We start from the raw sequence: 10,725 nt of genomic DNA, 5'->3' as shown, positions 1-10,725 counted from the left end.
TTCGGTTGTTCATCAGTTAGACTTTCCTTGCCATTCCGACAAATGAGATTAGCAAAAAATACAATTATTCAAACTAATTGAGAAACCAGATTAATTTAATCAAAAGCTAAGGCAACGCATAAAATATTATATGTCAAGCAATTTGTTCTACATCTTCTGATTCCCCTGTATAACACATTCATCCCTTCAATGTAATTAGGAAACATTTCTAATAAAATACCAAGCTCAAAATACATAACACCACAAGACTCGTCGCAAACAACTCAAGCGTTCGTGAGTGAAGAGTTGGAGCACCGCTCCGAGTTATCACTTCAGAATGAGAGGCAGAAGGTGATGAGGATCCAGGAGCTGGGTTTGGACTAGTAGACGAGTCAGCTGGTATAGGTAGGTTGACCTTAATGTCGACTTTTTGTCCCACTTGGCAATGACTTGGAGCACCACATAGAAAGTACATGTGTCCAAGCCTTTTAAGGGTGATAGTGTCAGAACCAGAAGTATAGGTTATGAGAGGATAGCTCGTATTGCAAGACTCGAAATCTTGGTTATCGACTTGCATCACATTGTGGAATTGATTGCTGTAAGCAAAAAGGGAATTGGAGTTAGCTTCATTCCATGGCGGTAGAAGGTAATGGTGGTGGTGGTTATAAGCACAATCCTCAAGCCCTCACTCAAGACCTGCAGGCAGCTAAGGAATAGAGCAGTGTATGGAAGATGAAGATAGAGAGAAAGAGAGAGCAGAGCTTTGCAACTGTTTTTTGTCTATATATTCTTTCTCCAACATTCACAGCCAGCTGGCTTTTACATAAAAGGCTAATAACTAATTAAAAGTGACTCATACTTAATAGAATTACTTAATACCCCCTTAATTGTGATCAAGCTAATCACAATCCTATCATTACCCTCACCTTCCACAACAACCTTGTCCTCAAGGTTACAATTCATAGCTTTAACCTTGGAAATCGTGCAGTGAAAGAATCGTAGTCTTCCCATGTTGCTTCTTCCTCAGAGTAGAACTTCCACTTGATTAGTAGTTGAACCCCAGCTGCACCGCCTTTCTTGTATATTCTTCATTTGAGCACTTCTTCTGGTTCTTGCGTGAGTAGGCCATCATCTGTCACCAAGGGTAGCAGAGGAATAGGTTCGACCCGAGCACCCAAGTGTTTCTTTAAGCAACTTACATGGAATACAGGATGTATTTTGGATTTAGGAGGAAGTTTAATTCTGTAAGCCACATTCCCCACTTTCTCCAACACTTCAAAGGGACCATAATACTTGGGATGCAGCTTGTGATAAGCATGCAAAGCCAACGACTGCAACTGATAGGAAATTAACTTCAAGTACATGAAATCCCCAACTTTAAATAATCTTTCACTCCTATGTTTGTTCGCCTGGACCCTCATTTGGTTCTGTGCAACCAAGAGATTTGTTTTCTACATGGACACCATTTGATCCCGAGCTATCAATCCTTGTTCAACTATTTCAAGTTTGGCAATACCCCTTTCATATGCAGCATGTGGGGAGGAGCATATTGATAAACTATCTCAAAAGGAGTGAACTGTGAAGAAGAGTGAAAAAAGGTGTCATAGCTCTATTCAGCCCAAGGGAGCCATTGAAGCCATTTCTTGGGCTGGCAGCTTGTGAAGCACCTTAAGTAAGTCTCCATACAACGGTTAACTACTTCACTTTGCCCATCACTCTGGGGATGATATCCCCGAGCTCATGTAAAGTTGAGACCCTTGTAGCTTGAAGAACTTTTTCCAAAACATACTAAGGAATATAGGATCCCTGTCACTTACAATGGTGGTATGTAGGCATCCCATGCAATTCAAACACATTTTCCACAAATTCTTGAGCCATTATGCTAGTTGTGTAAGGGTGCCCTAGTGCAATGAAATGGGAATATTTGGATAGTCGATCAACCACAACCACAACCATGATCACTGATTTACCTTTACAAGTGGGTAGGCTAGTGATAAAATCCATACTTATATCACTCCACACCTTTTCAGGTATAGGAAAGGGTTGTAGAAGTCCTGGAGGCGAGATTGTCTCGTATTTGTTTTGTTGGTAGATTCTACACTCGGCTACCCAATGCTTGATGTCCTTCTTCATACCAATCCAGTAGAAACTCCTTTTCAACATTTGATAAGTTTTTAGCACCCCTTCATGGCTTGCAATGGGAGTGCAATGGTGCTCCTCAAATAACTTCTTCCTCCAACTAGAATATGGTCCTACTACCATTCTAGAATTATACTGCAAAAAACCATTGTCTAAGTGATATTTGGAAAGAGATTTATTGATAGCACCTGAAGTAGGGTTTTCTAGGACTTCCTTGCTTTTCTTTAATATCCAAGGTTCCTACTCCAAATGTCTCCGGAGATCATCTAACCACCTAAAACAGGGATAGGTTATTGTTGTGCATTCAGAACCTTGCACGTGTCTTCAAGTAAGAGGTTGGAACCAGGAGCTTAAGACATGGTATTTGCAACAATATTATCTGCCCCATGCTTATACTGGATTTCGTAGTCAAATCCTAAGAGCTTGGAGACCCACTTCTACTGGAAAGGAGTGGTTGCTCTTTGATTGAGGAAGTATTTCAGACTTTGGTGGTCCGTTTTAATGATAAAATGATGCCCTTGGAGAAAGCTCTGCCACTTTTGAGTAGCATGGACTATAGCTATCAATTCCCTTTCATATGTAGACAAGGCTTGGTTTCTGGGCCCCAACGCTTTGGTAGTAAAGGCAATTGGCCTCCCTTTTTGTTGAAGAACAACTGGTATACCCACACCTGAAGCATCACATTCCAACACAAAAGGGCTGAAAAATCAGGTAGTGCAAGCAATTGAGGAGATGTCATGGATGTTTTAAGTTGCGGGAAGGCCAAATCAGCATCTTGTGTCCAATGGAACCCATCTTTCTTGGTTAACTGATATAAGGGATGACAAATCTTTCCATAAGCTGGAATGAATTTTCGGTAATACCCTGTCAAGCCTAAAAACCCCCTGAGTTCTTTGACATTGCGAGGAGGAAGCCAATCAATAATGGACTGAATCTTTGCTGGATCTGTGGATACCTTTTCTTTAGAGACTATGTGGCCTAAGTACTCCACTTGACTTTGACCAAAAGAACATTTTTTTTTCTTCTTCACAAATAACCGATGTTGCTGCAAAATCTCCTAAGCTTTGGACAAGTGTAACAGGTGGTCCTCCATGTTTTACTATAGACGATGATGTCATCGAAAAAGACAAGGATAAAATGCCTTAAATGTGGTCTGAATATTGCATTCATAAAACTTTGAAAAGTAGCTGGAGCATTGGTTAAGCCAAAAGGCATGACCAAAAACTCATAATGGCCCTCATGGGTTCAGAATGCTGTCCTTTCAATATCTTCAGTGTTCATTTGAATCTGGTGGTACCCCAAGCACAAATCCAGTTTAGAAAAATATCTGGCACCATACAACTCATCCAACAAATCATCAATCAAGGGAATATGGTATTTGTCTTTGATGGTGATGTTGTTTAGCTCCCTGTAGTCCATGCATAACCTCCAGGTTCCGTCTTTCCTCTTGACTAACAACACCGAAAAAGAAAAGGGACTGTGGCTAGGCCTGATCAAACCACCATCCAAGAGTTCTTGCATAGCTTTCTCGATTTCACTTTTTTGTAGTGGGCCATAACGGTAAGGCCTAATGCTAGGAGGTTTAGTACCTGAGATAAAGGGAATTTGATGGTCATGCTCCTTTGGAGGTGGCAATTTGGTGGGAATCCCAAATACCTCTTCAAAAGTACTCAAGACCCCCTGCAGGTTCTGCAACTGTTGAGTGCTCAAATCAGAGGCTTCTAACTTGTCTCCCTCCGAGGAATAAAGTAGGACTCCCAAAGTAGAGTTATATAGCTCTTTATCAATATTGCATAAACTGATGTCATGCAATTGGGAAGAAGGAAATGGGGCTGAAGACTGAGTGAGTTTGAAAGTGACTTGATCTAGCGAGAACTCCATAGTGAGTTGTTGAAAATCCTAGAGCACGGGGCCTATGGACGGTAGCAATTGGACCCCCAATTTCTTGATAGGATTTTTACCGCCTGCAAAATTCTCTACAAACTTGTAGCTAACCTAGCTATGACGACACATTTTCTCCCACGGCAACGGCGCCAATTTCTTGATAGGATTATTACCACTTGCAAAAGTAGGGATAAAAACACTTAAAAATACTTGCAAGAGAATAAGGTAGTTGTAGTATAAACGGCTCAAGTAAGGTTGTTTTCCGCATGGATTGAATGAATAATTTGTATTTAAACTAATTCTTAATTAACTAATTCTCCCACAGCGCCTTGACTATCACAACACATTTTCTTCCACAGCAAAGATGACCTTTGTGCGTTCTCTTCTTGCTGTTACTATTACCCGTAATTGGTCTCTCCACCATCTTGACGTCAACAATGCTTTCTTTCATGGCGATCTTCATGAAAAAATCTACATGTCTCCACCTCCTGATTTTCGGCACCTGGGGGGAGAAACTTAAATGTCTCCTCAACAAGTCACCATATGGTTTAAAGCAAGTCTCTTAGTAGTGGTTTGCTAAATTCACTGAAGCTATTTAGACAACTAGTTTTGTTCGGTCAAAAGTGGATTTTTGTTTATTTACCCACAAGCAAAATCAGTTTTATTGCTTTGCTAATCTATGTTGGTCACATAGTGATTACTGGAAACAATGAGTGTGATATCAGTTGCCTCAAAAAATTTCTCTTTACTCGCTTCCGTATCAAAGACCTTAGGCGATCTGGCCTTGGGACTGGCATTATAGCCGGCTCGCCTTCTTCTCCTAAATCTGCACCATTTGTACACCATTTGTACAAATATGAGAAGTCCTTTTGCTCGTTGTTTTGTATAGCTCGACACACTTAGGTGAACTTTTCAAAATCTCCCAAGCATGTTGCAAATTAAATTTTGCGTGGTTGCATGATTTATTTCTAGCTCAAACAATTGGCGTGCTTTCCACTCGTACGCATATAGTAAAGGAAAATTAATATGATGAAAAATGTGAATACAATTAAAACTTTAACATTTAAAGATGTGGGCTTACCATATGTTTTACGTTGGTATCACATGGTGGATTACAATATGCTGCACTTGAAGATGCACTCCATAGTTAACCTTGTTGGTTGAGAGTTTTGAAGTGAGACTTAACATCCTCCTTGTCGTCGAGGTTTTCCCCTACAATGCCCAAATTGTTACAAGAAACTTTTTGTAAATATCCCCCATGTAGTATCAATTGTTCGGAAGTGACCAACAGAACCATCTTTGGCGATCTACACCCAAGCTAAGCATAAGGCGACATATTCACTAGGAAGCCAATTGTCATTTCTAGCACTCTCTTTGTCTGCCATATGAGCTAAATTTGAAAGGAGAAGGGAATGATCGAAGTAATTTTGGTAGTGAAATATGAGAAAATTGATTTCTTTTATGGATATTTGTAGAGTTTTGGAGGAGTTTTACATTATGTTTGGATGAAGAAATTTAAGGTTACTAAGGAATTTTAAAATGACGGGATTTTATTTTCTAGAATTTGTAAATTTTCTTGTTTGGTTAACCTAAAAGAACAATGTACATGAATACGGAATTTGTTGTTTTTGAACTCAATTATAGAAATTGGGAAATAACACCTATTTACATGGAATTTAAACTTAAGAATTGGATGTCCCAAATTCCAAGTTTTTTTTTCCACTCAGAAATTCTAAATTTCTATATATGTTTATGAATTCAAACAAGAGAATTGGTGCATGTCAATTTATAAATACTTACTTTTATCCAAATTCCAAGTCTAATTCAGATTAATTAATAAAATTATTTTGACTGTGAGTTGTTAGGCCCTTTTTTTTTTTTTTTTTGTTACCATTAATATTGCTCAAAATGGATTTGAACCGTTAGATTTAAAAAGTGGATGCATAAAAGAAAAAAGTTTCAAAAACAACTGCTGGAATGCAACGATCAAGAAATCTGGGCCGCACAACAAAGTTGCCATTGGAAAGGCCTATAGGGTTTAGGAACGCGCCTCTTTGTATCATGACTCAAGAGGCACGACAGTCGATGGATGACAACGACTAACGCATCTGGGCCATTAAAAATGGGATTGTTGTGAGCTTGACCCCAGAGAATCTCTCGAGTCAATGGAACTAACGCTCATGTCCACTTTTTTGGATTTTAGGTGATGCTCCACCCCTAAATTCTTATTTTCTCCCCCCCAAAATACATCATTTGGAGATGATTTGGACCGAAACGCTGCTTTTTTTCCCCACCCCTCTGTTGGAGACAGTTTAACCATCATTCAGAGGTTTGAGGACTGTTTCCCTTCCACATCTTTTACCGGAGTTATATTCTAAACTAGTATAATTTGCAAAACTTTGAACTCAAGTGCAAGAGGGCAAGCGGACTGCCTTGGTCAATTTGTCTAACCCCCACACATGCACATATTTGTTTTCATTCAAGAGTCTGTTGTGTTGTATTCACTCACATTCAATTGTGGACATAAAACAGCATTATATTATCAAATGAATAAAAGTGAAAAGAGGATACATGAAATGGACCAAAATTTGTTATTCCGTCGGGCCGATCTTATTCCCCTTAAGCTCTTTCCCAGATATTCGTGGACCATAAAGACCGAGATGCAAGGAACCTTGTTGTAGTCGATCGTGGAAGTAGTTCTTGTACATGTCCCAGAATTCATCTGTGCCAAATGAAATCAATGTGAGGCATGTGGAGTGTATAAAGTTGAAAGATTTTCTATTCAAAATAGAGCACAAAGACCAGAAACCAAAAAGAACATATCAAGATTCTTCTCTCTGATTTTTGAAGTATCACTGCCCACTCTGGCCAGTGAACTTGGAGAAAAGGCAAATGTGAGGGTTAAGATTTTTCAAAGACTATCATTAGTTCGGTATTATGGATTTCAGATTAATTTATGTTTGCAAAAGAATTTCCTGAGAAAGAATGTATAAACCTTAAGGAAGGTTTGCCACTCCACCCTGTCATATGAATCCGAAGTTTGTTCATTATTTAGGAAGGGGGAAATCAATAAAAACAGAAGAGAAAAATCCTTGAGAAAGCAAATGAAATGTAGACGGATGACTCGTAAGTCATAACCTAACCTGACTTGTGGAAGCGTAATCAGGGAATAGCCCTTAACATCTGGGTGCATGTCAAGTAAAATCACCGATAGTCGTGAAAGCCCCAATGCCTCAATGTCAATTAGCTTCTTTATCCTGAAATTAATGAGTCGAATCAAGAACCAAATTACTCAATATATGTAACTGAACTTCAAAACAGGAAAGATAAAGGACATGACATGTGATACTGACGGTATGCACCCTTATGAACTCAAACTGAAGTAAAAGGGAAACAAACCATGAGCGTAAATAAAGCAGACATTCGACCTACACTTTCTGAACTTTCCCCCTTTACCAAAATACAGCCGCTACATCACTAGATTTTAAAAAACAAATATCAGCAAGTTGACTGCGTAATTCATCACATATTTATTATTAGTTTTCAAGCTATATCGTATCCCCTTGGCGGCTTGGCACTTCCTTTATCTTTACTGTTTCAAAGCACATGTTATCAAAGCTACATTTTTCTAGTTAAAATTGAGCTTCATTATTTTGGGGTGGTGAGTCTGTTTATATTTGAAAAAAAGAAAATTTAGATTAATTGGCATAGGCCACACTACACTACTACAGCCATATAATTAAAGCACCCCTCATGTTACCTCAGACTAAAGAACAGACTAGCACTGCGCCATGCTGCTTGAAATGATACCGTGATTAAATCTGTAGACCATCTAACAGAAACACTAAAAATTGAAAGGGAAGGGCAACAGATTTCCCAGACTCCATGTCAAGTAACAATTCTTGATACTATATACGACATGGGTACGCTCAACATATTGAACTGTAACCAAACAGATGCTAGTAAGCCTAGCAAATAGTAGAACATGCAGAAACAACTGTGGGGTAACAAATAGTAATAAATGCGCCATTAACTAGGGAATTTTAAAGATTCTGAGAAACTACCTGTTCTTCAACCTTCATATGCTTAGAGAACAGCTTTGCTGCACCACATTCATTAGTCAACAACGGAAGCCCCTATAGGAACAGAATAAAGGTTCAGTGATATGCATGTAACAAAGGGGTTAAAGTCTCTGGTGCTGCTGAGACATTTTTTATGAAATTCAAACTTAAGTTTGGCAAGATCAAATTTGCAAATGGTTCAAGTTATGGTACAATAACAAAGGAAACTAACGCATTTAACCTTACAAGTTCTAATGCTTTAAGAATTGCTGGACTCCCTGAATCAATTTTTCCATCCACGAGATCCTTTTCACAAAGTTCTTGTTTCCATGATGATGGACCAAAAGCTTCCTTCACATGTTTCCCCAAGATGCTGACATCTTGATCCAAGCTTTCAGACAGATCCAGAATACACTTATCTGCAAAAGTAGCCGAATAAATTCAAGTTCATTCCTCAGACGGCGGCATTTTCACATTGTGCACAAGTACTTCAAAGTAATCCATAAACTCCACATACGAAAAAAATAAAGCTGAACATAAATTCAACATCAACACTAATCTAGTTTGACTGAATTTCGAAACATAGCTTCAACCAATGACACTAAGGAGGCCATCTCCAACCGATCTGGCCAGCGGGCCATAGGGCTAAAAATAATTTGAAATGACACAAAAACTGTCTCCAACCGAGAGCTAGGCCAAAGGGCTCGTGGGCCCCACCGGGCCAAAAACACCAAATTAGGCCAACCAGCTGGCCTAAATGAGCCGACCAGCTAGCCCTAGGCCGCCCCAAATTTCAAATGCCAACAGCTACTATGCTGATGCTAGTAGACGTTGGATTTGAATTTTTTATTATTTTTTGGGACAAAATTTATAAAAATGAAATTTTTTTTAATTTAAGTTGTTGTAGTATTTAAATTGAAATAATAAATTATGTTTGGCCTATGACTCTTTGGCCCCCTCAGTTAGAGATGGTTTTTTGTCACAGGGCTATGTTTGGCTTATGGCCCTTTGGCCCTCTTAGTTGAAAATGATATGAAATATAACATGACATTGTTCATTAAAATATAATTTATTGAAGGGCTATAGAGCTAAGGGGGCCCTCTAACCCTCCTTCAGTTAGAGATGGCCTAATATGTTGAACTTCTTGTTGGTGTATTTCATTAATATATATATATATATATATGATGTTGCTTGCGTGTATAATGGGAGAAAGGTTGCAGTGATGTGCCTTTTTTCTTTCCATTTGGCGTGTCTCTTAGATTGAAGAAGCACGGCTACAGTTGCTGTGTATTGCATCTTTTCGGAAAAATGAAAGGATGCAGCAAGTTGTGTTTTTTTATTAAAAGATGTATCCATTCGGTGGCAATGATGCAGGAAATCATGACCTTTTAGATGCACACTTTGATCCATCTTCAAAGGGTTTTATAGTTTCATATTTGGATATACAATTATTCAAATAATAGTTTCTTATCCTCTTTCTCTCCATAAAAATCATACAGTTTCCTTTTAGACGATTTTAAGGGAATTTCAGTTCTTACTAAACTAAAATTCCAAACTTTGTTGTATCCTAGAAGTGATTTGCTTTAGACCCGTTAGCAAACTCATATTAGAATGGGGGCAAATATCACTTTAAAGAAAATGTATCAACGTACCTCAAAGTTATTTTTATATCAAATTCTCAACCTTATTCTAACACTTCCACTGTCTTAGCCTTGAATTTTGTCAGTTGAATCTTAATACCTCACAAAAACTATATCCTCTCATCTGCTTGCTATTTTTAGCCGGAAAATTTCCCAGAAAAGGGAGTATTTACGAATGTTTAATCTCAAAAAAATAGATTTTAAAAAAAAAAAAAAAGACAAAATAAACTAAGACAAATTAATAAACTAAAAGGTACCATTGAAGGACTCCAACTCGAGGGAAGAAAGCTGAACGCCGTTGGCAGACTGAAACTTGTCCAGAAAGAAGCTGAGCTGCGCCGACGCTGACGCCGTTGTACCTCACCGTCGCTTAAACCGTCGCTGTTTTGGCTACTTTGATTGCTCGCTTTCTCGCCAATTGGGTTTTCATTGCTGCCGCCATTGCTGAGCCGTTGCTTCTTCTCCTTCTTCCTCTTCTTTGTCTTAGGGCCGAGCGGGTTGCCCTTGTTATTTCTGTGAGACAGCTTCGATGGCTTCTGTGCTTTCCCGCTCCCCATTTTTGCAGCTGCTGGTTGATTACTGCTAAAACCCTAAAAAGTTGAAAACTTGGAACTTTCTTAACAGTTATTAGCCATTATGCCCTCGATTTATTTCGACAATTCAATGTTTGTCCATTTAACTTTTTTTTTTTCCTGAACAAACAATATTATTTACGTAGTTCAAATTTGATTTTATCGAGAATCAAACTTAAGATATTTCATTTATGAGTGAAGAGAAATTACCAGTAGCCCATTCACCTTTAACTAAATGAAAAGAGTGAATTGAAAATTGTTAGCTTTAATAAAAAGGGCTTGGGACAAATTTATTTTAACAAAAAAATCATCATATATTTTTATTTAATGAAAAAGACTTAAACTTTAATAAACATGAGTGAAATTTTAATGAGAATGACAAAATTTTAATGTAATAAAAAATAAAATAGGAAAAAGCAATAAAAATCTAACGCATGTGACCCCGCATGT

The 10,725-nt window shown here is 38.2% G+C and overlaps 1 pseudogene across 1 annotated transcript; it reads right to left on the bottom strand.

Annotated features, from left to right (window-relative positions):
• Nucleotides 1-6,447: 6,447 nt before the first annotated feature.
• Nucleotides 6,448-10,303, bottom strand: LOC137737392 (uncharacterized; annotated as a pseudogene). Its single transcript, XR_015955241.1, has 7 exons — nt 9,961-10,303; nt 8,310-8,482; nt 8,067-8,138; nt 7,930-7,999; nt 7,763-7,823; nt 7,141-7,259; nt 6,448-6,724 (listed from the first exon to the last, which is right to left on the bottom strand). The product of XR_015955241.1 is annotated as an uncharacterized LOC137737392 (transcript).
• Nucleotides 10,304-10,725: the final 422 nt, after the last annotated feature.

The sequence above is a fragment of the Pyrus communis genome, chromosome 13 (genome assembly GCF_041283825.1).
Source record: "Pyrus communis isolate YQ-2024b chromosome 13, ASM4128382v1, whole genome shotgun sequence".
Taxonomy (NCBI): domain Eukaryota; kingdom Viridiplantae; phylum Streptophyta; class Magnoliopsida; order Rosales; family Rosaceae; genus Pyrus; species Pyrus communis.
Note: the sequence above shows the minus strand (reverse complement) of the source record. Positions and strands in the feature narration are given on the sequence as shown.